Source organism: Pseudophryne corroboree, unplaced genomic scaffold, assembly GCF_028390025.1.
Source record: "Pseudophryne corroboree isolate aPseCor3 unplaced genomic scaffold, aPseCor3.hap2 scaffold_213, whole genome shotgun sequence".
NCBI lineage: Eukaryota > Metazoa > Chordata > Amphibia > Anura > Myobatrachidae > Pseudophryne > Pseudophryne corroboree.
This window is the reverse complement of record NW_026968774.1, coordinates 274945-302076: the sequence shown is the minus strand read 5'-3', so window position 1 is coordinate 302076 and position 27132 is coordinate 274945. Positions and strand designations below refer to the sequence as shown.

Here is a 27132-nt window from a genome sequence, read left to right as displayed (position 1 = left end):
CACAATCAGCTTGGAATGGGGTGTCTAGCATGCATTTGCTGACAGCCACTTGAGGCAGACACACATCAGGAGATGCAGCATATCGGAGGTCTTCGATGCCTTTCCAGCAAATGCACACCACCAGCTGCTGGTCTGGACACAAAACAATGCCCACAATTGAAGGCTCAAAATGCCCAACTACAGGATTAATGTAAGTAGTGAATTTAGGAATGAGTTTAGAAGTAGGAAATTAAGTTAGTTCACAAGTACATTCAAATTCAGATCTAAAGACTAGGTAGGCCTCACGTCCTGGCAGCACCCAGCATTTAAAAATGCCTTGATTATAGGTAGGGAATTAAATGTAGATAAGAAGTAGACACAAAAGAAGACTCCACAGAGCAATTATCAGGTGTCTTTATCAATTTTTGCATTTAAAAAATCAAACAATTAGGGAACACAATGTTGCGACAATGTAACCCTATTTGCAAAATAGTACTAAATAAGTTTGTCGATGTAAGACATTTGCAAAGGCGCAAACAAAACACGCTGGAAAATGCAACTGAATCTGTTTTTGGAGGTTAGAATAGATGCAGGATCAAGTAGCTCAATGGGTAGGGTGTTTGATTAGAATTTAACAGGTTATAGGTTTGAATCCTGGGTATGATAGTTTGAGGTGTTATTTAATAAAGTATGTTTATATATTAGTCACACATGGCTTACTTGTACAAATGGCATGTCACCAGTTAGTGCTGACTGCTGATATGCCATTTACACAAACATGCCATGTGTGACTGTATATGCATTTAAGGAGGGCACCCCTGCAATACCACAAACCATTGAGTGTCAAGTATACTAGATATATCTTCATATCTCATGTGCTTTCTCTGAGACCAATCTTGTTATGCCCCTTCCCCACAAGGCATGCGCCTTTTGTCCATATTGCAAAAATGGGGGGGAGGGCATATAATTCTCTGTCACAGGGCACCAAAAAGTCTAGTTATGGCTCTGGTATGCATTATGTAATCTGGCAGACCATCTCTCCAACACTGGCTGGTTGGAATAGAAATCCGGTTATCTATGTGAGCAAATGACCATCAACGATTTACTCTCAAACACTAAAAAATTGACAAAAATGGTCCCCTAAACAAATTGGTTAAATTTTGGGTTTAACCAATTTGTGTAATGACCATTTTTGACCACTTTTCTAGTGTTTGGGAGCAAATGGTTAATTGACATTTGCTCCTATACATTACCAGATTTTCATTCCATCCATCCAGACTGGATAGATAGCCTGACAGATAATTGTGTAGTGTACGCCCAGGATAACTGTTAGTCATGCTTTATTTTATGGCGGCACATAAATGGGTGGACAGATCCAGGGCAAGCACTGCCCACTCATGCATAGTTGTCAACTGATGTGAAGTTCCAGGGGGCAATCTCAGTTATAAAGAGAAGTATCTGGAAATTGTCCCTAGTTAAAAAAAAAATAATAATTTTTATCAACTCCATTTATTTAGTATGATATCCCAGGTGATAGGATGCCGGCAGTCAGAACAACATACTTTATTAAATAACACATCTCAAACTACCATACCCAGGATTCAAACCTATAACCTGTTGAATTCTAATCAAACACCCTACCTATTGAGCTATTTGATCCTGCATAAAAATTGTGAACATTATATGAAGCTATTGGTACTTTGCAAAAAAAAAGAATCAGCATTACAACGCAGCAGATCCATGCAGTTTGCAGCCACACACTACATGTATCTGCTCAGCCACAATGCTGATTATTTCTTCACAAAGTACAAGGTGAGCTCCAAACAGAATTCTCAAGCTTAGAATTATACCTTTCTTTGCCAAACCTTGAAGTCGGGCCCCCCACCCTGGGATCCCCCAGAGGGAGGCCTGCACCGTCATGCGGCAGGCTTGTCCGTTTTGGAAGCAGGCTGATGGGCAGCCCAGGATTGCTTCAGTCTGGGCTTGGCAGGTCTGGAAACATGAGCTTGCTTTGGGTATGCCTGACCTTGGGTACGCTTTACCTGGAGGATGAAAGGGCCAAGAAAAGTACTTTTAGCCTTCTGCGTGGTAGGAGTCATACTAGGTAGGCAAGCTGTTTTAGCAGTAGCCAGATCAGCTACAATCTTATTGAGGTCTTCTCCAAAAGGAGATTCAACTGAGGCAGCACAAGGGAACTCTCATCTGGGGACAACAACTGCAGGGAGAACACATATTTTCAGATGAACATGGTAGGGCAGAAGGCTGCCTAATACTGAAGCACCCCCAAACAACAAATCAAATGCAACTTACTTGACAGAGATGTGCCTGAGCAACGGCCCTCCCCAGCCCTATCCCAAATCATACTTATTTTGCATAGGAGATACCATGGTCATGAAGATTGTTCTCCCAGGGTTAGGTTCATTCATTGCATTCTGGGTATGCTGACCCCTGTGATTTCCCCAAATGTGGGAAACTCGACTGCATTATTTGTGGTAGTGGGGGACTGTGTTTGTGCTTTCCTCTGGTCAGCTCTGGTAAAAGTCAGATTTCTTTGTCTCAGATCTTCCTCTAGCCTTGTTCTTCTTTCGAGAGTTCCCTTGTGCTGCCTCAGTTGGATCTCCTTCACTTGACAGGGGGGTGCCCGAGCAGCGACCCTCCCCAGCTCTAGCCCAACTCCTACTTACCTGCCAGGTGAGATACTATGATCATGAAGTTGCTTCTCCCAGGGCAAGGCTCACCCATTGCACTCTGGGTGTGCTGCCCCTGCGATTTCCCCAAATGTGGGAAACTTGACTGCATAATTTGAGTTTTCCCTGGTCGGCTCTCATGTAATTCAGATCTCTTTGTCTCAGGTCTCTCTCCAGCCTAGTTTGCTGTCTGGTTCCACTTCTTTTTTCTTGAGCCCCTCCCTTCTATACCCTTGTGCACTATCCTGACTTCTCCTCCCGTCTGCTTACTTTGTGCCTCCCAATGCACAATGCAAACTACGGGTAGTGCTGCAGGGCCCACACCCTTTTACTTGCTTTACAGAGCAGCTCTGGAGCTGTTACAGTGCCCAGCTGCTGCAAGAAATCAGCTTGAATGCTTCAGGGGCTGGGGAATGGCCAACATGAGCCCCACACCGAAGGAGGGTGGGGGTGCTTAATGCGAACTAGGGGTCATCCAAGCACCACAAAAGGCTTCCATGCCCTGCACGCTCCTTTTCTCTTTTCATATGCAGACGAGGGTTGAAGCCAACTTTGACCCACTGCTTGGATGACATCACCATATTCAAATCCATCTGCTGCAGGCCATCCCCCAGGAATGCTTGCACTAGTTGTTGCATTTGGTTTGTTGTTTGGGGGTGCTTCAGTATTAGGCAGCCTTCTGCCACCCCATGTTCATCTGAAAATATGTGTTCTCCCTGCAGTTGTTGTCCCCAGATGAGAGTTCCCTTGTGCTGCCTCAGTTGAATCTCCTTTACTTGACAGAAATGTGCCTGAGCAGCGGCCCTCCCCAGCCCTATCCCAAATCATACTTATTTTGCATAGGAGATACTATTGTCATGAAGATTGTTCTCCCAGATTTTATTAAGTGATTTTATAAAAAACAGCTAGGAAGCACAATTTAGCAGTGGGTTGCAGAGAAAAAAATAACATTTTAAACCTACCGGTAAATTTTTTTTCTCGTAGTCCGTAGAGGATGATGGGGACTCCGTAAGGACCATGGGGGATAGACGGGCTCCGCAGCAGACATGGGCACTTTAAGAAAGACTTTAGATCTGGGTGTGCACTGGCTCCTCCCTCTATGCCCCTCCTCCATACCTCAGTTAGAGAAACTGTGCCCAGAGGAGACGGACAGTACGAGGAAAGGATTTTTGTTAATCCAAGGTCAAGATTCATACCAGCCACACCAATCACACCGTATAACTTGTGATATACTACCCAGTTAACAGTATGAAAACAACATAGCATCAGTCCAAGACCGATGAAAACTAACATATAACCCTTATGTAAGCAATAACTATATACAAGTCTTGCAGAAGTAGTCCGCACTTGGGACGGGCACCCAGCATCCTCTACGGACTACGAGAAAAAGATTTACCGGTAGGTTTAAAATCTTATTTTCTCTTACGTCCTAAAAGATGCTGGGGACTCCGTAAGGACCATGGGGATTATACCAAAGCTCCCAAACGGGCTCCTGCGGATGACTCTGCAGCACCGATTGAGCAAACAGGAGGTCCTCCTCAGCCAGGGTATCAAACTTATAGAACTTTGCAAAGGTGTTTGAACCCGACCAAGTAGCAGCTCGGCACAGCTGTAGTGCCGAGACCCCCGGGCAGCTGCCCAAGAAGAGCCCACCTTCCTAGTGGAATGGGCCTTGACTGAATTAGGCAACGGCAATCCCGCCATAGAATGCGCCTGCTGAATCGTGTTACAGATCCAGAGAGCAATAGTCTGATTTGAAGCAGGGGTGCCAATCTTGTTGGCTGCATACAGGACAAACAGTGCTTCTGTTTTTCTGACTCTAGCCGTTCTGGCCACGTAAATTTTCAAAGCCCTGACCACATCAAGGGACTCGGAATCCTCCAAGTCACGCGTAGCCACAGGCACCACAATAGGTTGGTTCATATGAAAGGATGAGTCCACTTTTAGCAGGAATTGAGGACGGGTCTGCAATTCCGCTCTATCCATATGGAAAACCAGATAGGGGATTTTATGTGATAAAGCTGCTAATTCCGACACTCGCCTAGCGGAAGCCAAGGCTAATAACATGACCACCTTCCAAGTGAGATATTTAAACTCCACCATTTTAAGTGGTTCAAACCATAACCTTAACACCACGTTAAGGTCCCAAGGGACCACCAGAGGTACAAAAGGAGGCTGAATATGCAGTACTCCCTTCACAAAAGTTTGTACTTACTTCAGGAAGAGAGGCCAATTCCTTTTGAAAGAAAATGGATAAGGCCAAAATCTGAACCCTAATAGAGCCTAATTTTAGGCCCAAATTCACTCCAGTTTGTAGGAAGTGAAGGAAGTGGCCCAGGTGGAATTCTTACGTATGAGCATTCCTGGCCTCACACAAAGAAACATATTTTCGCCATATACAGTGATAATGTTTAGATGTCACGTCCTTCCTAGCCTTTATTAGCGTAGGAATGACCTCATCTGGAATACCCTTTTCCGCTAGGATCCGGCGTTCAACCGCCATGCCGTCAAACGCAGCCGCGGTAAGTCTTGGAACAGACAGGGCCCCTGTTGCAACAGGTCCTGTCTTAGAGGAAGTGGCCACGGATCTTCTGTGAGCATTTCCTGCAGATCTGGATACCAGGTCCTTCGCGGCCAATCTGGAACAATGAGAATTGTTCTTACTCCTCTTTTTCTTACTATTATCAACACCTTGGGTATGAGAGGTAAAGGAGGAAATACATAGACCGACCGGAACACCCACGGTGTCACTAGGGCGTCTACAGCTACTGCCCGAGGGTCTCTTGACCTGTTGCAATACCTCTGTAGCTTTTTGTTGAGGCGGGACGCCATCATGTCTATCTGGAACAGTCCCCACCGACTTGCAATCTGTGCGAAGACTTCCTGATGGAGTCCCCACTCTCCTGGATGTAGGTCGTGTCTGCTGAGGAAGTCTGCATCCCAGTTGTCCACTCCCGGAATGAACACTGCTGACAGTGCGCTTTGATAAAGCTAAATATTTATCTTATTTAAAACCCTTTGTGAGGTCTAAGAACACAGTACGCTATTTGCGTATGGAGTACCGTAAGGGTACGCTCGTTGCGTAACAATCGCTTAGCCGTGGTCGAGACGCTCAAGCGTCACATTCGCTCACGGCCAAGAGATCACAGGCAGGCATGCTATTGGCTGCTGACTAACGTAATGGTTCGCTATAGCGTAACGGACGCTGTATCGGGAGCGGGCTGCTCGAGCGATACAGACGCTCACGAGAATACGCTGTTGGTATCGGGCACACTTATAGGTGAGCGACTACCGTAATGCTACGCTATCAGCGTAGCGGACGCTCGAGACCACGAGGAGATCACGAGCGGCGCCGACGCTCACAATGTTAAACCTTTATGTCTAAACCACAAACAATGTAATTTGCTGTAAAACCTTAGTGTAGAGATAGGGTGTAAATGCAACACTGTATAACCTTATTAACTCAAAAGCTGTTCGAGCGTCACCGACGCTCTGAGAATACTTAACACTATAAGAAATACACAAATACCGTGCTTAGGGTCCAACGCCTAATATATATATTATGAATGTTATACTTGCAAAAGAATTAATACAATACAAGTCATACACTACAATATAACATAGACTAACTAACCAGGTAACTACACAGTAAATACAATACAAGTACGTTTAAGAGAAAATGAGAGAAAGAGAAGAGAGAGAGAGAAAGATATGGCCCATAATAACAAGAAAAGACAATATGATTACGGAGAAAACTTACGCACAAAGGAAACGATCGCATGCGCCTCTGGACATCCAGCTCCCGATTTTCAGCAATGATAACCGATGAAGAGTGAGTGCTGGATGTGATCGGCCTGTCTATTTATGCCCCACACACAATACAATTCAATGGTCCCTACAATCTCATTGTTCATTGGACACAGGAATTTGTCTTCGCATTATAACAAAAGGTCATAGGTTGATTCATACAGGTGGGCTGTGACTATTTCCAACAGCTCAGGTGGGAGGGAAACTGGGTTTCCCGCCGCATGGATAAGTAAGTGCAAATACAGTAAATGTTCATAAACTTCTTATGTCCATAACTATTCGCACGAGCGATTGATCCGCTTCAAACCAACACCGGAATATTGCTAATTAAATACTCTTCCGATGGATACTAAACACCACTGTATTACTCCTGTCTGACCCTTCGTATCAAACAATGAGGGATCTCTCTGTCCAGGAACATACTACATTAACTAAACTTTCAGAATCTATCAAAGGGACCATAATCTACAAAATGCATCATATGGTGAAAATATGTAACGAAAGAGTCGCCCGCTAGACGCACACAATCTCTACCGTAAATGTGCATACCGTGCGCCTGCGGGTGCCCGCAACAGCGAGTATGCGCACGCACGGTAGAGCGCACGCATGCGCAGCAGGGACACATATGAGGTGCAAATATGGCAGTGTGCATCGTGATATTTTTCTGACTTTGACAGTCCACCCTTTGGCAGTCAACAATAACTGCCACTTCCTAAAACATTTCAAAAAGAGAAAAATATATGTCAGGGGTTAATACATTTACATGGTTGGGTAGGGGAGGAGAGGAGAAGGTAGGAAAAGGGTATGACCTAGTGAGATAGCAGAAGCATGTGTGTATGAATCCATGTTTGGGGGGTCATGTATCATCGTGCCGTACGTGTTTTAAATCAAGCTTTGAGGTATTGCGAAGTATACATTTGAATTCCTTCTTATCCCGTGGTACGGGTCTGTGGATGGGCTGTCAAACTTTACCGAGCTTTTTTCGGATTTTGGTTGTAACAAAAATGGGGAGCACATTTTAGTTGATGATACATGAATGGGGGAATATGTGATTGCTGATATCTGTGCCTGTATTCCCTATACTATGTGTGTAATTACCTGAAGGTTGTAGAGATGAAGAAAATACATAGTTACGGTAAATGCAGTGGTATTCTATGTCAGGTTAATGAACATTCGTCGATTGAGGTCTTGTTTGGTGTCTGTTGAATGCAGTCTTCTTTGTGCTTTTGCCCATAAGGTGCGAGCAAAAAGCTTTGTCAATGTCCATAGATTTACAAAAGTGTTGGGCTAGAGTAATTTTAAAATTTCTAGGGAAACTGGGGATCTATGGCATAGTTCATCAAAAATCTGTGTATAAGGTTGTCAAAACTTCTTCTTTAATCCATCTGTTGTCTGTATATCGGCTCATCAAATTCCTCGTCCAAGTGGGTCTTTTTACCTCAGAGGAAAACGGAAAAACAGGTGAAAGAAACGGACCGTAGAAATCGCATTACAATTTCCTCACTCCTTAAACTCATCACCCTGGTACTTCGTTTGCACTTCGTTAAAGCCTGACCGCATCTAAATATCAAGCCAATCGTTATGATAACACCTAAGATACATAGGAGAAACTTCCCTACATCCATTATAACTCCTTGAGCCCATTCTCCTAAACCGGAGAACCAATTTCGCGGGTTCAACCATGACACCCAACTAGTCAGCTCATTACTCACAGCAGCAAGGGTGAGATTGTGTCTCCTGCGAAATTCCCACTTCAATTGGAGAATATCGTCCATCTTTTGGTCTATGACCTCGACCGGGTCCTCGGTACTATTCGTTATATATGTGCAGCATTTCACGCCGTACTGCGTTGCCAGTGTGACACAATATCCACCTGTTACTGCTGTGAGATAATTGAGAATCATTCTATGCTGAACTAGTTCTGTTTTATAAGCTTGAAGTTCTCTTCCAGTATACCTAAACGTGTCATCATACATTTCTGTGATATTGTCTAACAAATTTGCGAGCGCAGATATGTATTTATAATTCAACACTCCTCTGGCGGTGCGAGTGAGGTCTAACGCAAGTAGAAACTGAATCCCGGTGGATTCATGGATCATGTCAGAGGCCGGGTGCTCTGTTCTTTCTATCAGGTGCCGTTTAACTACGTGCTCGTAATGGGTGTGAGTATAAGGAGTTTGGGCAACACGGTGTATGTCTTTCATTTTGGCATGTGATACAGTCATTACCTCAGGCAATACTTTTCCAATATAACACAATCCTTCAGAGTTTGGGGCAAGCCACTTATACGCCTTCCTCCCGCATATGAAATATGCATCATCGGGGAGAACATATGGGACGGAGTAGGACATAACCATATTACACATTTTCCATGTGAAATCTCCTAACCCTAATTCTCCCATCTGTCTAGTACACGTATCAGCTTGTACGATATGTGCACAGTATCCTGGTGATACCTCTCCAACTCTCGTAATCCTACTTCCTAGGGTATACCTATACCGGAAAGATTTTCCTCTACTGGCTATGTGGCGTATAAGCTCTGTATCTGTCGGCATTCTATCTGCTCTATATGAAAAGGTCATGGTTTGGTTACTCCATGACACTTCCCAATTTCCCGGCTTTCGGGGATTGGAAATGTTAAAACATATGAGGGATCTATCCACATGATATTGGTGGAGCTTCAAACTAGGAGGACTGGAGATATTAAACCTCCTGTCCACCGGTCTCCCACCACTTAGCTCAAGTACCTCCCCTATCGTTAAAGGAAATGGTACTAGTCCTGATTTGCTATGACCTTGAGGTACTTGAGAGCATACCCAACAATCTGTTTGATTTAACACGCTACCCACTAAGGAGTGATAGTCACTCAAGGGATGCCGGTCCATGTGGATATTAAAACTGGATTGGCATTTCTTAATGCACCCATCCTCGACTACGTTGTCACAGAGCCTACAGATACAGTTTTCTTCAGCTAACAATCCTTCACAATTCCTTCTATTGTCAATGCTATCGGATTGTTTTCTGATACTCGCCTTTGCTTGTTGATTATGTTGTTCTCGGAAAACTACGCCTCCATCTCTGTCATCAGAACCCATTCCAGAACCTCTCTCGACCTCCATGGTACTCTCGCCGGAACAGACTGCTCTGGTCAACATCATGGTCAACAGGAAAATCCGGATCACAGTCTCTTGGGGCAAGTCCATCTTATAGGAGGAAACGAAGAAGAATGAGAAGGGGGGGAAAATAATTTGAGGGAGAGGGGATGGGAAGTTGGAGAAAAAGAATAAAAGGGAACAGGGAATCGACAACTGCTTTTGATCTTGTGATTTTCAATGCTCAGGTGCCGCCTCAGTCCTCCTGGAACAGACACTCCAGTGATACAACGTCCTCTACCGTCTGTTCCTTATCACGGGACCTCTCTGGATCAGCAACCTTCTTACAATGGGACGAATGAACCCAAGTCTCTCTCTCGGCAACTTTCAATGCTGTAGTGCTAGTCAATAAGACTTTGTATGGTCCTTCCCATCTGTCAATAAGGCAACCTGAGCGTAGAAAATTTCGTATCATTACATACTCCCCAGGTTCAATGTCATGACAATTACTATCTGGTAAATCAGGAATCACCAACTTCAAATTATTATTTTGATTCCTTAGCTGTTTACTCATATTAACCAGGTACTTTACAGTCACTTCATTGTTACACTTCAAATCATCCTGAGGGTTAATCATAACATGCGGTTGTCGACCAAACAAGATTTCAAAAGGGGACAGATTAAGAGGGGACCTGGGAGTGGTTCTGATGCTGTACAGTACAATGGGTAAAGCTTCTGGCCATGTCAATCCTGTTTCTGCCATAACTTTGCTCAAATTATTTTTAATAGTGCTATTCACTCTTTCCACCTTCGCACTCGCCTGTGGACGGTATGGAGTGTGCAGCTTGCTATCAATTCCCATCAACTTACACATTCCTTGAAAGACATCACCTGTAAAATGGGTACCCCTATCACTTTCGATAATTCTAGGGATACCATATCTACATACAAATTCCTGCACAATTTTCTTAGCAGTAAACATAGCGGTATTTGTGGCCGCCGGGAATGCTTCAACCCAATTTGAGAACACATCTATACAAACAAGTACATATTTCAAATTTCGACAAGGGGGTAATTGAATGAAGTCAATCTGTATTGCCTGGAAAGGACCGCCTGCAGGTGGGATATGAGATGGTTCTGTTGGTATTGCCTTTCCGATATTCTTTCTCAAACAGGTAAGGCATGACATTGCTCTCTTACTTGCATGAGATGAAAATCCTGGGGCGCACCAATATGCTCTTACCAACTTGCACATTCCTTCCTTGCCCAGATGAGTCAGCCCGTGAGCTGCCTCAGCTAAACATGGAAGATATGCTCTGGGGGCCACCGGTTTACCTTGTCCATCCGTCCAGAGTCCTGAGGACTCCTGGCCATATCCCTTCGCCTTCCAGACTGCCTTTTCCTGTGTGGAACACAAATTTTGCATTTCACACAACTTCTGTGTGTTGATGGTATTAAATACCATCAGTTGTGTGGTGTCTGTCTGTCTGGGGGTACCAGCTGCTAACTTAGCTGCTTCGTCTGCTCGGCTGTTACCAAGTGATACTGGGTCCTGGCTATATGTGTGTGCTTTACACTTGATAACAGCCACTCTGTCGGGTTCCTGTATCGCTGTTAGAAGCCTTTTGATGTGAGCTGCATGCGCTACCGGTGTACCAGCTGCCGTCATGAAATTTCTGAGGCGCCATAGGGCTCCGAAATCATGGACTACCCCGAATGCGTATCTAGAGTCGGTGTAGATATTGGCTGATTTGCCCTTAGCCAATTCACATGCTCTGGTTAGGGCGACCAGTTCAGCAACCTGGGCTGAGTGAGGTGGGCCTAGCGGTTCCGCTTCTATGGTGCCTTGGTCATCTACGACTGCGTATCCAGTACACAAGTCTCCCGAGTCTGACTGTCTGTGACAACTACCGTCCGTGTAGAAAGTTAGATCTACATTTTCCAGCGGGTTGTCACTGATGTCAGGCCTTGCGGTAAAATTTTGGGTCAAATATTCCATACAATCATGTGTGTCCTCCTGTGTGTTAAATTCTCCTTCCCCACCACTCTCATCCTCCACCCTTTGTGCCTGTCCAGGCACACCTGGGAGATATGTTGCAGGATTTAATGCACTGCATCTCCTTATGGTGATGTTTACGGGGGCCATTAGTGCCAATTCCCATCTTGTAAACCGCGCTGATGAGACGTGCCTGGTTTGGGCAGAATTTAGCAAGGCTGACACTGCATGTGGTGTATGAATTGTGAGGTTGTGACCTAGCACTACATCTTCGCTTTTCGTTACTAGCAATGCTATCGCAGCGACGCTTCGCAAGCATGTGGGGAGGGATCGCGCTACCGTGTCTAGCTGAGCGCTGTAGTATGCTACTGGCCTGCTGGCATCACCGTGCTTTTGGGTTAAGACGCCTGCCGCGCAACCAGCACTTTCTGTTCCGTACAGCTCAAAGGGTTTCCCATAGTCTGGCATACCTAATGCTGGTGCCTGCGTTAGGCACTGTTTAAGTCTCTCAAATGCCATCTCGGACTCGTCTGTATGCGAAATCCGATCAGGTTTGTTTGAGGAGACCATCTCCTGCAGAGGTAACGCTAGAATGGAAAACCCTGGGATCCAGTTACGGCAATACCCACACATTCCTAAAAATGTTCTGATCTGTTGCTGGGTTTTTGGCAGAGTCATGTCTCTAATTGCTTGAATTCTATCAGTGGTCAGGTGTCTCAGTCCTTGTGTTAGACAGTGTCCCAAATATTTTACCTTAGTTTGGCATAATTGCAACTTGTCTTTGGAAACCTTGTGTCCTGTGTCTGAAAGATGAAACAGGAGCTGTTTCGTATCCTTCAGGGATGCTTCCAATGAATCAGAACACAGTAGTAGATCATCCACGTACTGTATTAATACTGATCCACTCTCTGGTTGGAAAGACTGTAAACAATCATGCAAAGCCTGGGAAAATATACTTGGACTGTCTATGAAACCTTGTGGTAATCGAGTCCATGTGTATTGGACTCCTCTGTATGTGAATGCAAACAAATATTGGCTGTCAGGGTGCAGAGGTACCGAAAAGAAAGCGGAGCAGAGGTCAATAACAGTGAAAAATTTCGCAGTGGGAGGGATTTGCATAAGGATGACAGCTGGATTTGGCACTACGGGGAACTGACTCTCAACTATTTTGTTGATCCCCCTTAGATCCTGCACTAGCCGGTAACCCCTCCCCCCACTCTTTTTCACAGGGAAGATGGGACTATTGGCAGTGCTGGACGTTCTTACCAGAATACCCTGTTGTAGCAAGCGCTCTATTACGGGATACACTCCTAACTCCACCTCTGGCTTCAGAGGGTACTGTGGGATTTTTGGAGCTATCCTACCATCTTTTACTTGTACAACTACTGGAGCTACGTTTGCCATTAATCCAGTGTCCTGTCCATCTTTAGTCCAAAGTGACTCTGGTATCTGGGATGTCATTTCTTCTACTTTGGATGGAGTCCTATTTGTCATAATGGTATGTGACATTAATTTTGATGGGGAGTCTAACATGTCTCGCACTTCCTGAGCGTGATTCTCAGGTATGTCCAAGAATACACCTTCAGGAGTACAATAAATGACGCACCCCATTTTACACAATAAGTCTCTTCCCAGGAGATTAGTCGGTGCCGATGCAGCCAGCAAAAAGGAATGCTTGGTATGTAAAGGCCCTACTGTAATCTCGGCTGGTTTGCTAACAGGGTAGTGCTGGACTACTCCCGTTACCCCTATGGCTGGAATTGTCTTACCAGTGGTTCTCATGCCCACTGTCGAATTTATCACTGATTTGGCCGCCCCTGTGTCTACAAGAAAGTTTAATGATTTACCAGCTACATTGATTGCAATTTCAGGTTCACTCCCAAGGCTTGCAATCAATTTTACTGGCTGCAGATTACAGGTATGGCTACACCCCTATTGGGTATGGTGACCTCCCTGAATCCCGCTGGCAGCAACTACTTGTGAAGGGGTTAAATGGGAACTGCCAGGAGTTTGCCAGTCTCTGTTCGGGGGGTATCTTTTTGTTTCTCCTGCATGTGGCTCATAACTCCGTCTCTGCGGACCTTGCTCCCAATGTCGTGTGTCGTGTCGTTGTCTAGGGGGTTGGTAAGATCTTTGCGAATTTTTCGCTCTACAGTCTCGTGCTATGTGTCCCTGTTTATGACAAAAATAACATGTTACCACATTTGACTTACCCACAGGGTTTGGTGATATAAACACAGGCTGTTTTGTGGTCAGGGCCTGTATACTTACTGACATTAACTTATCACCTTGCGACTCCCTGTGTCTGGTGATATTCCGGTCGTGATCAATAGCAGCCTCTCTCAAAGTAGCCACTGACAGACCTCGCCAACATGGTTGCGTGGTCTGTACCCTTGTCTTTAATGCTTCTTTTAAACCATCCATTAGCACAGATACTGCTACTTCTTGATGGTTTGCATTGGTCCTAATGTCCTCTATGCCAGTGTACTTTGCCATTTCTAATAATGCCCGGTGAAAATAATCAGCAGCTGTTTCTGTCTCTTTTTGTTTAATGGAAAAAATTCTATTCCATTTGGCTACAGCTGGGAAATACTCCTTTAACTGTAAATTTATTCTTTTTACGTTATCTTTGTTGTACACATCTGTAAGAGGTACATCCAGATCCAATCCACAGTCAGCTAAAAATTGAGCTGAGTCGACATTGGAGGGTAAACATGCCCTCAGCAATATCTGCCAGTCTTTGTTATTGGGCTCTAAAGTGTTTCCTAGGTCTCTGATGTATTTTTGGCTAGCAACTAAGTATTTTCTGGGGTCAGGGAATTCAGACACTATGGTCCTTAATTCCATTCTGGAAAATGGGATATACATGGCAATGTTCCTGATAGGAGTGACTCCTGATGTGTCAGTTTTCCCATTTGGAACAGCTATTACCCTAACAGGATTAAGTCTACTAACATCATTCTGTGTAGATTCTACAGCCTGTGGTGAAATGGTTTCAGCATAGTGTAAGGTGCCGTACTTACCCGTTGATACGACCTCACCTGTCCCTCCGCTAGGGGGCTTTGTTACTAATCTTATGGGTTGGGCCGTGCCTACTGTCGTTTCTGATATAGTGGCTGCTAGAGAGAGCGCCGATATTGTTGCCGATTCGTCCTCTTGATCACACTCCTGGGGAAAGTTCAAAACAGGGTACAACTTGCACGGGTTAATGCTTGCATTGGTTAACTTATTAACATTATCCTTAACATTTATACAGTTGCTAAGTGCCTGTTTGTTACCCCCTGATGCGTCATTCTCCGCAACCAATTTCTCTCCTGATATGTATGGTGGCGGCGGGGCCGTGGCTATCAGTTTCCTGATAGGGCCAGATCCCGCCGCCAGAGCCAATCCTCTCTGTATTTCACCCTCCTGTTGCCATAGCTGCAAATAATCATAATGTTGGATTCGTCTCTTTGTTGATTTAATGAGACATATCCTCCTCCTTAAATTCATTAACACTTCTGGGCTGAAGCTACCTACTCTTGGGAATTTCTCCCCGTCATGTACTGTCATTCTCTCCCATTCATCACATAAAATTTCTGTATGTAAACCATATTTTTCACACATTACATACCTTGCCGACCCGACTGGTCGGTTTACTGAATCAACCCGAACCGAGGTTGATCGCCCCCTTCCTGAACAACTGGCCCCCATAATTTGCAGGTGTTGCTTGCTCTACCTCTGACCTTTATCTCAGGGTCTTCTGCGAACCCTTACAAAAAACCAAAATATTAAAAGATAGGTTGACGGTGAAGTTTACCGAGCACCTCACTCACTCGCCCACGCCGACCAATACGCCCACACACTGATATAGCGCTGGCGTACTCGACCCAGGGCCCCTATGAACCTCTATTTACTGGAACATGCGAGAGATATCCGAAGAACACTTACTCTTTCCAGTAACTATTGGTTGTTGGACAATTCCTGAGTGACCAGCGAACTTCCCTTCAGAAAATAAAAAATTACACAAATAACGTCAGAATGTACAAATAGTTTTATGACCGGGTTTGTACACAAATGGTACTGGTCAGACTAACTTAATGCACACAATTACGTGCGGTACAATCGTTCAGCACATAAGCAACTAATCTTATGTACGGAGCGACCAGTGGAATCGACATTCAGCAGCTGCGAATTCCTTCAGCCTGAGCTTTTTATGGCCTATATGGGTGTCGCACCAACCCTTCTTGGTGTTGTGCCTTGTCTCTATAGCGGACTTCCTTGTCTGCTGTACTTGGACCTCCTGGTCTGTTATGCGACCTCCTGGTCTGACCTCCTGGTCTGTTACAGTATGACCTCCTGGTCTGCTACACTCTAATGCTCAAATTTTATGTTTAACCAGAGATGCCTCCCTAGCCACCACGTATGTCACTTACACGTATGTACTTCACGAGAACTCGATGATTTCTGTGGTTCAATCCCCAAAATTGTAAAAACAAACACTCACTCACCACATACACACTTTTGTTTCTATTTCTATTTCTGCGCAGAAATTTTTCTTTAGACCAGATGTGTTGTAAATTTGGAGAAGGATCTGTTAATTTAAATTTCGGATTTAAAATAGATTTGCGCTATTTATCGCCTGTTGCGCTATTTATCGCTTGTTGCGCTATTTATCGCCTGTTGCGATATTTATCGCTTATTGCGCTATTTATCGCTTATTGTGCTATTTAAAAATCAACACTATCGTGTGATTTATGTTACGAGGGCGTACCCAGACGCTCCGTTGCATAATTTACGCTGCGTGCGTCGGCCTTTGCGTACGCGAGTCTCAGCCTTTTGTTAGAGACACGTGTATACAAAACCAATGTCCACCGTAACACAACTAACACGTTTTATCAATGTAGATGATCCTCAGTCGTCTACCGTGCAACACACCAATCTCTCCTTTTACCTTTAGGTAGAGCTGCGTGTGTGCTTTACACTTTATCCCTTAACGCATTACTTTTACACTTTAACTATGAAATAGCGACAAATCTCTCTTAGCACGTTTTATCAATTATAAAATGGCAAACAGGAGAGTGATATATGAAAATACATGAATGAAAAAGAAATGCAGATATGCGTGTGTGCGTACGCAAGATAGAAATAAACAGTTTTAAAAGACACTAGTGTGTTGTTCTTACCTCCGGTTCCCGGATTCCTTCAGCACCCTTTACTAAGCGAAACAGACGCTTATCCCGTCAGCACTGCGAAGAATATGATCTCCCGCCCTTTGCTGATGGATAATGTCTGCTGAAATTACCTAGCAGAGATATGTGAAGGACAGGACGAGCCGCCAATTGATAAAGCTAAATATTTATCTTATTTAAAACCCTTTGTGAGGTCTAAGAACACTGTACGCTATTTGCGTATGGAGTACCGTAAGGGTACGCTCGTTGCGTAACAATCGCTTAGCCGTGGTCGAGACGCTCAAGCGTCACGTTCGCTCACGGCCAAGAGATCACAGGCAGGCACGCTATTGGCTGCTGACTAACGTAATGGTTCGCTATAGCGTAACGGACGCTGTATCGGGAGCGGGCTGCTCAAGCGATACAGACGCTCACGAGAATACGCTGTTGGTATCGGGCACACTTATAGGTGAGCGACTACCGTAATGCTACGCTATCAGCGTAGCGGACGCTCGAGACCACGAGGAGATCACGAGCGGCGCCGACGCTCACAATGTTAAACCTTTATGTCTAAACCACAAACAATGTAATTTGCTGTAAAACCTTAGTGTAGAGATAGGGTGTAAATGCAACACTGTATAACCTTATTAACTCAAAAGCTGTTCGAGCGTCACCGACGCTCTGAGAATACTTAACACTATAAGAAATACACAAATACCGTGCTTAGGGTCCAACGCCTAATATATATATTATGAATGTTATACTTGCAAAAGAATTAATACAATACAAGTCATACACTACAATATAACATAGACTAACTAACCAGGTAACTACACAGTAAATACAATACAAGTACGTTTAAGAGAAAATGAGAGAAAGAGAAGAGAGAGAGAGAAAGATATGGCCCATAATAACAAGAAAAGACAATATGATTACGGAGAAAACTTACGCACAAAGGAAACGATCGCATGCGCCTCTGGACATCCAGCTCCCGATTTTCAGCAATGATAACCGATGAAGAGTGAGTGCTGGATGTGATCGGCCTGTCTATTTATGCCCCACACACAATACAATTCAATGGTCCCTACAATCTCATTGTTCATTGGACACAGGAATTCGTCTTCGCATTATAACAAAAGGTCATAGGTTGATTCATACAGGTGGGCTGTGACTATTTCCAACAGCTCAGGTGGGAGGGAAACTGGGTTTCCCGCCGCATGGATAAGTAAGTGCAAATACAGTAAATGTTCATAAACTTCTTATGTCCATAACTATTCGCACGAGCGATTGATCCGCTTCAAACCAACACCGGAATATTGCTAATTAAATACTCTTCCGATGGATACTAAACACCACTGTATTACTCCTGTCTGACCCTTCGTATCAAACAATGAGGGATCTCTCTGTCCAGGAACATACTACATTAACTAAACTTTCAGAATCTATCAAAGGGACCATAATCTACAAAATGCATTATATGGTGAAAATATGTAACGAAAGAGTCGCCCGCTAGACGCACACAATCTCTACCGTAAATGCGCATACCGTGCGCCTGCGGGTGCCCGCAACAGCGAGTATGCGCACGCACGGGAGAGCGCACGCATGCGCAGCAGGGACACATATGAGGTGCAAATATGGCAGTGTGCATCGTGATATTTTTCTGACTTTGACAGCTTACATGATTCTCCGCCCAGCGAAGAATTCTGGTGGCTTCCGCCATCGCCACTCTGCTCCTTGTGCCGCCTTGGCGGTTTACATGAACTAGTGCGGTGACGTTGTCTGACTGGATCAGAACTGGTTGGTCGCGAAGTAAGGTCTCCGCTTGACATAGGGCGTTGTATATGGCCCTTAGCTCCAGGATGTTGATGTGAAGACAAGTCTCCTGACTTGACCAAAGACCTTGGAAATTTCTTCCCTGTGTGGCTGCTCCCCAACCTCGGAGGCTCGCGTTCGTGGTCACCAGGATCCAGTCCTGAATGCCGAACCTGCGGCCCTCTAGAAGGTGAGCACTCTGCAGCCACCACAGGAGAGATACCCTGGCCCTGGGGGACAGGGTGATCAACTGATGAATCTGTAGATGTGACCCGGACCACTTGTCCAGTAGGTCCCATTGCAAGATCCTCGCATGGAACCTGCCGAAGGGAATGGCCTCGTATGATGCCACCATCATTCCCAGGACTCGAGTGCAGTGATGCACTGACACCTGTTTTGGTTTCAATAGGTTCCTGACCAGAGTCATGAGTTCCTGGGCCTTTTCTATCGGAAGATAAACCCTTTTCTGGTCCGTATCCAGAATAATGCCCAAGCAAAGTCAGACGAGTCGTAGGAACCAACTGCGACTTCGGGATATTGAGAATCCAGCCGTGTTGCTGTAACACCTTCAGTGAAAGTTATACGCTGTTCAGCAACTGCTCTCTTGATCTCGCTTTTATGAGGAGATCGTTCAAGTACGGGATAATTGTGACACCTTGCTTTCGCAGGAGCACCATAATTTCCGTCATTACCTTGGTGAAAATTCTCGGAGAAAATTCTGGATAGACCAAACGGCAACGTCTGAAATTGGTAATGACAATACTGTACCGCAAATCTTAGGTACGCCTGATGAGGTGGATAAATGAGTACATGAAGGTATGCATCCTTTATGTCCAGAGATATCATAAAATCCCCCCCTTCTAGGCTGGCGATGACCGCTCTTAGCGATTCCATCTTGAACTTGAACCTTTTCAAGTATAGGTTCAGGGATTTTAAATTTAATATGGGTCTGACCAAACCGTCCGGTTTTGGGACTACAAACAGGGTCGAATAATTTCCATTTCCTTGTTGAAGCAGGGGAACCTTGACCACCACCTGTTGAAGATACAATTTGTGAATTGCATTTAACACTATCTCCCTTTCCTGGGGAGAAGATGGTAGGGCCGATTTGAAAAACCGGCGAGGAGGCACCTCTTCGAATTTCAGCTTGTAACCCTGAGAAACAATTTCTATTGCCTAGGGATCCACCTGCGAATGAACCCAGATGTGGCTGAAAACTCGAAGACGTGCCCCCAACTGGGCGGACTCCTTTAGCGGAGCCCCAGCGTCATGCGGTGGATTTTGTAGAGGCCGGGGAGGACTTCTGTTCCTGGGAACTAGCTGTGTTGTGCAGCTTCTTCCCTCTGCCCTTACCTCTGGCAAGAAAGGACACACCTCGTACTTTCTTGTTTCTCTGTGATCGAAAGGACTGCATTTGATAATGTGGTGCTTTCTTAGGCTGTGAGGGAATATAAGGCAAAAAATTTGATTTACCAGCTGTAGCTGTGGAGACTAGGTCCGAGAGACCTTCCCCAAACAATTCCTCACCCCTGTAAGGTAAAACCTCCATATACCTTTTTGAGTCGGCATCACCTGTCCATTGCCGGGTCCATAGGACTCGTCTAGCAGAAATTGACATAGCGTTTATTCTAGAACCCAGTAGACTAATGTCACTTTGAGCATCTCTTATATATAGGACAGCATCTTTTATATGCCCTATGGTCAATAACATAGCATCCTTATCTAGGGTCTCAATCTCTGCTGATAAGGTATCTGTCCATGCTGCCACCGCGCTACAACCCCGGCCGACGCAATTGCCGGTCTGAGTAAGGTACCAGAATGTGTGTAAATGGACTTTAGGGTAACCTCCTGCTTGCGGTCAGCATGGTCCCTGATGGTAGCCGTATCCTGGGATGGCAGCGCTACCTTTTTGGATAAGCGTGTCAATGCTTTATCCACTCTAGGGGAGGATTCCCACCGTATCCTGTCCATTGGCGGGAAAGGATACGCCATAAGAATCCTTTTGGGAATCTGCAGCTTTTTGTCTGGAGATTCCCAAGCTTTTTCACATAATTCGTTCAACTCATGTGAGGGGGGAAAGGTTATCTCAGGTTTCTTTCCCTTATAGATGTGTACCCTCGTGTCAGGGACAGGGGACTCTGTGATGTGCAAAACATCTTTTATTGCAATAATCATATATCGAATACATTTAGCCAATTTTGGCTGTAACTTTGCATCATCGTAGTCGACACTGGAGTCAGAATCCGTGTCGGTATCTGTGTCAACTATTTGGGATAGTGGGCGCTTTTGAGACCCCGAAGGTCCCTGCGACATAGGGACAGGCATGGGTTGACTCCCTGACTGTTCCCTAGCTTCAGCTTTGTCTAATCTCTTGTGTAATAAGTTTACATTAGCACTTAAAACATTTCACATATCCATTCAGTCAGGTGTCGGCGTTGTCGATGGAGACACCACATTAATTTGCTCCTGCTCCTCTCTAGGAGAGCCTTCTACCTCAGACATGTCGACACACGTGTACCGACACACCATACACTCAGGGAATCCTCTTATCTGAGGACAGTTCCCCAACAAGGCCCTTTGGAGAGACAGAGAGAGAGAGTATGCCAGCACACACCCCAGCGCTATATGACCCAGGAAAAAAACACAATAATTTTATGTTTACCCAGTAGCGCTGTATTTCCATATATATATGCGCCTAATTATGTGCCCCCCTCTTCTTTAAGACCCTCTTTCTACCGTGGTATAAGCAGGGGAGAGTCCGTGGAGCTTCCCCTCAGCGGTGCTGTGGAGAAAATGGTGCTGGTGAGTGCTGAGGGAGAAGCACCACCCCCTCAGCGACGGGCTTCTGTCCCGCTCAAATATAGTAAAAAAATGGCGGGGGCTCTTATATATATATATACAGTGCCTAGCTGCATATATATTTATTTTGCCAAAGAGAGGTCTATATTGCTGCCCAGGGCGTCCCCCCTGAGCCCTTCACCCTTACACTGACTGCCGTGTGTGAGGTGTATGGGAGCAATGGAGCACAGCTTTACTGCTGTGCGTTACCTCAGTGAAGATCATGAAGTCTTCCGCCGCCTCTGAAGTCTTCTTTTCTTCTCATACTCACCCGGCTTCTATCTTCCGGCTCTGCGAGGGGGACGGCGGCGCGGCTCTGGGACGGACGGCGAGGGTGAGACCTGCGTACCGATCCCTCTGGAGCTAATGCTGTACAGTAGCCTAAGAAGCAGAGCCTATCAACTCACAGAAGTAGGTGTGCATCTCTCCCCTCCGCCCCTCGATGCAGGGAGTCTGTTGCCAGCAGGCTCCCTGAAAATAAAAAAATCTAACAAATATACTTTCTGTCAGGAAACTCAGGAGAGCTCCCTGAAAAGCACCCAGTCTCCTCTGGGCACAGTAGTAAACTGAGGTCTGGAGGAGGGGCATAGAGGGAGGAGCCAGTGCACACCCAGATCTAAAGTCTTTCTTTAAGTGCCCATGTCTCCTGCGGAGCCCGTCTATCCCCCATGGTCCTTACGGAGTCCCCAGCATCCTCTAGGACGTAAGAGAAAAATTATGCTGGCAGAAAAATCCAATTGAGTGATTAAACAGCTCCAGAGCTGCTCTGTAAGGCAAGTAAAAGGGTGTGGGCCCTGCAGCACTACCTGTAGTTTGCATTGTGCATTGGAAGCCTAGTTTGCTGTCTGTTTCCACTTCTTTTTTCTTGAGCCCCTCCCGTCTATACCCTTGTGCACTATCCTGACTTCTCCTCCCGTCTGCTTACTTTGTGCCTTCCAATGCACAATGCAAACTACAGGTAGTGCTGCAGGGCCCACACCCTTTTACTTGCCTTACAGAGCAGCTCTTGAGCTGTTACAGTGCCCAGCTGCTGCAAGAAATCAGCGTGAATGCTTCAGGGGCTGGGGCATGGCCAACATGAGCCCCACACCGAAGGAGGGTGGGGGTGTTTAATGCGAACTAGGGGTCTCGCACAATGCGAACTACAGGTAGTGCTGCAGGGCCCACACCCTTTTACTTGCCTTACAGAGCAGCTCTGGAGCTGTTACAGTGCCCAGCTGCTGCAAGAAATCAGCTTGAATGCTTCAGGGGCTGGGGCATAGCCAACATGAGCCCCACACCGACGGAGGGTGGAGGTGTTTAATGCAAACTAGGGGTCATCCAAGTGCCGCAAAAGGCCGCCATGCCCTGCACGCCCCTTTTCTCTTTTCATATGCAGACGAGGGTTGAAGCCAACTTTGACCCACTGCTTGGATGACATCGCCATATGCAAATCCATCTGCTGCAGGCCTTCCCCCAGGAATGCTTGCACTAGTTGTTGCATTTGGTTTGTTGTTTGGGGGTGCTTCAGTATTAGGCAGCCTTCTGCCCTCCCATGTTCATCTGAAAATATGTGTTCTCCCTGCAGTTGTTGTCCCCAGATGAGAGTTCCCTTGTGCTGCCTCAGTTGAATCTCCTTTACTTGACAGAGATGTGCCTGAGCAGCGGCCCTCCCCAGCCCTATCCCAAATCATACTTATTTTGCATAGGAGATACCATGGTCATGAAGACTGTTCTCCCAGGGTGCGGTTCATTCATTGCATTCTGGGTATGCTGACCCCTGTGATTTCCCCAAATGTGGGAAACTCGACTGCATTATCTAATGCGAACTAGGGGTCATCCAAGCACCGCAAAAGGCCGCCATGCCCTGCATACCCCTTTTCTCTTTTCATAAGCAGACGAGGTTTGAAGCCAACTTTGACCCACTGCTTGGATGACATCACTTGCTGCCTTTCCAATGAAGCAAGTTTAATTTAATAATAGGTGAAAAACCATCCCTACAAAGGTGTTAATCAGATACTTGGCTTTGTGGACACTTTTCAGAGCACAAATTTGTTAGCATAAAAATAAAGCCAGATAATGAAGAGCTGTTTAATCACTCAATTGGATTTTTCTGCCAGCATATTTCTTTTTCTCTGCAACCCACTGCTAAATTGTGCTTCGTGGCTGTTTTTTTTATAAAATCACTTAATCAAATCTAACTCTGATTACATCAGAGAAGGCCAGGTACCCTACACCATAAGAGGTGGTTTGAAATTTTTACTTGTCTACTTAAAGATCACCAAAATCTGATAACGAGGTCAATTACGTCCCTAGGTGGGATTGAACCACCAACCTTTTGGTTAACAACTGAACACGCTAACTGTTTGCGCCTCAGAGACACTTTGCAAAAGTACATACTGACAAAGGTTAATAAGCATTCATCTAGAACGTTTCCTAGAAAAACTTTAAAAAGTCAATAATCTGGAGAGTTTTTGTAAGATGTTCCTTCCATCAACCAATGAAGAAACACATTGGTACTTTCCCATGATGAGTGAGTGCTTCAGGATCTCTTGCACTTACATGTGCAGCAAAGGACTACAATGGAAGCATGCTGGGCCTATAACCCAGAGGTAGGCAGATTGCAACTGTCCTCTGCTATATGCATTTTTTTTGTTAATTAAAGTAATCCAAAACTGGGATTGATATTTTGGCTCTTTTATTTTTACTTAAAGTACAATAACTTTTACTGTTTTAATTTGTTTTAATAATATATTGACAGTATTGTTTTCTTTCAAAAATCCACTTAATTTTCTTTACCCTATTATTAAAATGGTAATTGACAAAAACAAACTACATTGTCACCAGAAGAGCAATACAAAATGTACAAGTGATATATTAAAATCATCTTTTCAGCTTGAATTTCAATGATGCATTGAGGTAACGATTTTGTGAGAAACATCTTCACCCTTAAATAAAGATTTTCTTAATTCCCTACCTGTGTGCTAATTAGATATCACCTTGTTTTCACATTAAACAGACTTTCACATGAGAAAGCAGCAAGGATGCAGTGGCGTTAATGTTTCCTGGTGTCAACCTGTATTATTTCAGTAGACATTGAAATGAGGATGCATCTTGCTGCCTTTCCAATGAAGCAAGTTTAATTTAGTAATAGGTTAAAAACCATCCCTACAAAGGTGTTAATCAGAGACTTGGCTTTGTGGACACTTTTCAGAGAACAAATTTGTTAGCATAAAAATAAAGCCAGAAAATGAAGAGCTGTTTAATCACTCAATTGGATTTTTCTGCCAGCATTTTTCTTTTTCTCTGCAACCCACTGCTAAATTGTGCTTCCTAGCTGTTTTTTTTATAAAATCACTTAATCAAATCTAACTCTGATTACATCAGAGAAGGCCAGGTACCCTACACCATAAGAGGGGGTTTGAAATTTTGACTTGTCTACTTAAAGATCACCGAAATCTGATAACAAGGTCAATTACGTCCCTGGGTGGGATTGAACCACCAACCTTTTGGTTAATAGCCTTATACACTAACTGATTGCGCCACAGCGACACTTTTCAAAAGTACATACTGACAAAGGCTAATAAGCATTCATCTAGAACGTTTCCTAGAAACATTTTAAAAAGTCAATAATGTGGAGAGTTTTTGTAAGATGTTTCTTCCATCAACCAATGAAGAAACACATTGGTACTTTCCTATGATATGTGAGTGCTTCAGGATCTCTTGCACTTACATGTGCAGCAGAGTACTGTAATGGAAGCATGCTGGGTCCATAACCCAGAGGTAGGCAGATTGAAACTATCCTCTGCTATATGCATTGTTTTTATTAATTAAAGTAATCCAAAACTGGGATTGATATTTTTGCTCTTTTATTTTTACTTAAAGTACAATAACTTTTACCATTTTAATTTGTTTTAATAGTATATTGACAGTATTGTTTTCTTTCAAAAATCCAATTAATTTTCTTTACCCGATTATTAAAATGGTAATTGACAAAAACAATCTACATTGTCACCAGAAGAGCAGTACAAAATGTACAAGTGATATATTAAAATCATCTTTCCAGCTTGAATTTCAATGATGCCTTGGTGCAACAATTTTGTGAGAAACATCTTCACCCATAAAGAAAGATTTTCTTAATTCCTTACCTGTGTGCTGATTAGATATCACCTTGTTTTCACATTAAACAGACTTCCCCATGAGGAAGCAGCAAGGATGCAGTGACGTTTATGTTTCCTGGTGTCAACCTGTATTATTTCAGTAGACATTGAAATGAGGATGCATCTTGCTGCCTTTCCAATGAAGCAAGTTTAATTCAGTAATAGGTGAAAAACCATTCCTACAAAGGTGTTAATCAGAGACTTGGCTTTGTGGACACTTTTCAGAGAGCAAATTTGTTAGCATAAACATAAAATCAGAAAATGAAGAGCTGTTTAATCACTCAATTGGACTTTTCTGCCAGCATAATTTTTTTTCTCTGCAACCCACTGCTAAATTGTGCTTCCTAGCTGTTTTTTATAAAATCACTTAATCAAATCTAATTACATCAGAGAAGGCCGGGTACCCTACACCATAAGAGGGGGTTTGAAATTTTGACTTGTCTACTTAAAGATCACCAAAATCTGATAACAAGGTCTATTACGTCCCTGGGTGGGATTGAATCACCAACCTTTAGGTTAATAGCCATACACACTAACTGATTGCGCCACAGCGACACTTCGCAAAAGTACATACTGACAAAGGCTAATAAGCATTCATCTAGAACGTTTCCTAGAAAAACTTTAAAAAGTCAATAATCTGGAGAATTTTTGTAAGAAACACATTGGTACATTCCCATGATGAGTGAGTGCTTCAGGATCTCTTGCACTTACATGGGCTATTAACCAAAAGGTTCCCACCCAGTGATGTAATTGACCTTGTGATCAGATTTTGGTGATCTTTAAGTAGACAAGTCAAAATTTCAAACCCCCTCTTATGGTGTAGGGTACCTGGCCTTCTCTGACGTAATCAGAGTTAGATTTAATTAAGGTGCACAAGGGCATAGAAGGGAGCGGTTTAAGAAAAGAGAAGTGGAAACAGACAGCAAACTAGGCTGGAGAGAGACCTGAGACAAAGAGATCTGAATTATACGAGAGCCGACCAGGGGAAACACAAATTATGCAGTCAAGTTTCCCACATTTGGGGAAATCGCAGGAGCAGCACACCCAGATTGCAATGGGTGAGCCTTTCCCTGGGAGAAGCACCTTCCTGATCATAGTATCTCACCTGGCAGGTAAGTAGGAGTTGGGCTAGTGCTGGGGAGGGTCGCTGCTCGGGTACCCCCCTGTCAAGTGAAGGAGATCCAACTGAGGCAGCACAAGGGAACTCTCGAAAGAAGAACAAGGCTAGAGGAAGATCTGAGACAAAGAAATCTGACTTTTACCAGAGCTGACCAGAGGAAAGCACAAACACAGTACCCCACTACCACCAGGAAACATTAACGCCACTGCATCCTTGCTGCTTTCTCATGTGGAAGTCTATTTAATGTGAAAACAAGGTGATATCTAATTAGCACACAGAAAAGAAAATTAAGTGAATTTTTGAAAGAAAACAATACTGTCAATATACTATTAAAACAAATTAAAATGGTAAAAGTTATTGTACTTTAAGTAAAAATAAAAGAGCAAAAATATCAATCCCAGTTTTGGATTACTTTAATTAACAAAAAAAATGCATATAGCAGAGGATAGTTTCAATCTTTCTACCTCTGGGTTATGGGCCCAGCATGCTTCCATTGCAGTACTCTGCTGCAC

The 27132-nt window shown here is 44.3% G+C and overlaps 3 non-coding genes and 1 pseudogene across 3 annotated transcripts; 3 read left to right on the top strand and 1 right to left on the bottom strand.

Annotated features, from left to right (window-relative positions):
• The first annotated feature begins 2339 nt into the window (after positions 1 to 2339).
• LOC135006640 (U1 spliceosomal RNA) lies at positions 2340 to 2503 on the top strand. The gene has a single exon (XR_010206815.1). It is a non-coding gene; the product is annotated as a U1 spliceosomal RNA (small nuclear RNA).
• A 152-nt stretch (positions 2504 to 2655) lies between these two features.
• Positions 2656 to 2818, top strand: LOC135006497 (U1 spliceosomal RNA). The gene has a single exon (XR_010206690.1). It is a non-coding gene; the product is annotated as a U1 spliceosomal RNA (small nuclear RNA).
• A 20214-nt stretch (positions 2819 to 23032) lies between these two features.
• LOC135006554 (U1 spliceosomal RNA) lies at positions 23033 to 23211 on the top strand (annotated as a pseudogene).
• A 3246-nt stretch (positions 23212 to 26457) lies between these two features.
• LOC135006511 (U1 spliceosomal RNA) lies at positions 26458 to 26620 on the bottom strand. The gene has a single exon (XR_010206702.1). It is a non-coding gene; the product is annotated as a U1 spliceosomal RNA (small nuclear RNA).
• Positions 26621 to 27132: the final 512 nt, after the last annotated feature.